This window comes from Crocuta crocuta, unplaced genomic scaffold (assembly GCF_008692635.1).
Source record: "Crocuta crocuta isolate KB4526 unplaced genomic scaffold, BGI_CrCroc_1.0 scaffold64, whole genome shotgun sequence".
Taxonomy (NCBI): domain Eukaryota; kingdom Metazoa; phylum Chordata; class Mammalia; order Carnivora; family Hyaenidae; genus Crocuta; species Crocuta crocuta.
In genome coordinates, this window is record NW_027530640.1 from 6,164,916 (window position 1) to 6,166,380 (window position 1,465).

The following is a 1,465-nucleotide window of genomic DNA, read 5'->3' on the forward strand; positions in this document are numbered from 1 at the left end:
TGGGAGTGGTGGGGGGTGGGGGTGGGGGCAGCCTTTCCTCCATCTGGTCCTATCCTGGTCTACTCTACCTCCTGCAACTGAAGGGTGGATTCTGCCCGGGTCAGAACGGTCCCCCAGGTGGGAAGAGGCAGGGAAAGCAGGAGGCGCTTAGGAAATGCTTGAACACGGAAGGGCAATGTATCCAATGAGTAACAAACCCAAAGCATTCGAACTAGACTTCCAACTGAATCCCAAGCCCAAGCCTCCACTTTCTGGGTGAGGAAAGGGCTTAAGCAGAAGTGCACAGAGCAGGTCAGGAGGATGGCAGAGCCAGGAATCCCAACTCCAGCTATTTTGACGAACGTTAATCTTCTGGAAGGTTGTTTAACAAGAAATGGGGCTTTTGCACTCCAAAAGTAAATGGCTCCGGATATAGCGTTATTTGGGGTGTAGCAATGGCTCCCTGACGCTGAGGGCCCCCTCCAACTAGCTGATTGTTTGAGCTGCAATGTGGAGGCTGCCACATGGGGGCGGCATCGCTCTTCCTTTGCCTTGGGTCAGACTCCTTAACATCAGCAGTCCTGAAGTAGTTCCAGAGCTTGGAAACTANACTGGGGCCCCCTCCAACTAGCTCTGATTGTTTGAGCTGCAATGTGGAGGCTGCCACATGGGGGCGGCATCGCTCTTCCTTTGCCTTGGGTCAGACTCTAACATCAGCAGTCCTGAAGTAGTTCCAGAGCTTGGAAACTACAGTCGGCCATCTCTCCTTCATGGTAGCTAAAAGCACAAGAGGTGGGGCTTAACAGAGGCCTCCAGCCAGAAGGCAGGGGATCTTTTATGACTTCTGCGAGTAAGCCCTTAGATTCTTACCAGTCCCAATTGTGGCGTCACTTGTCGCAAATGCATGTTGGACTGACCCCAGACTTGGGAGATTTTTTCTAGCCCAGTACTTGTCACGCTCGGCTGGGGATCTTGCTAAAAGGCAGATACTGGTTCAGTGGGGCTGGATTGGGGCTTGAGAGCCCACAGGTGTAACCAACTCCCAGGTGATGACCATCATGAAGCGCATATTGACTCCAAAAGACTTAAAGCCTAGGAGCCTCAGTTTCTTCTGTAAAGTCGGGACCACACCAGTTCTGTCCATCACATGAGATAATGAACGTGGAAGATGGTTGGTGACAAACAAGAGAGGTACAAGTATGGTGAATGCCAGGCATGTCATTTGCTTTTCAGAGTCCCCACTGGCAGTGCAAAGAATAAGCAGTCCCAGGGGTGCAGAGGAATCTCCTTTCTTGTCCTTCCTTACCTGCTGGGAACACTCCTGCTAAAGGGAGGCCAAGGAGCAGAGAGGCACAGACCTCCTCCTGGGGGCGTGGCCTCTAGCCCCTGGGTTGGGGAGAGAGCATTGCCTCCCAGGACCCTGAATCCTTCCTACCTGGTGCCAGAGGCCCCACCATTCCTTTTGACTTGAGCCACTCCTCTTGGC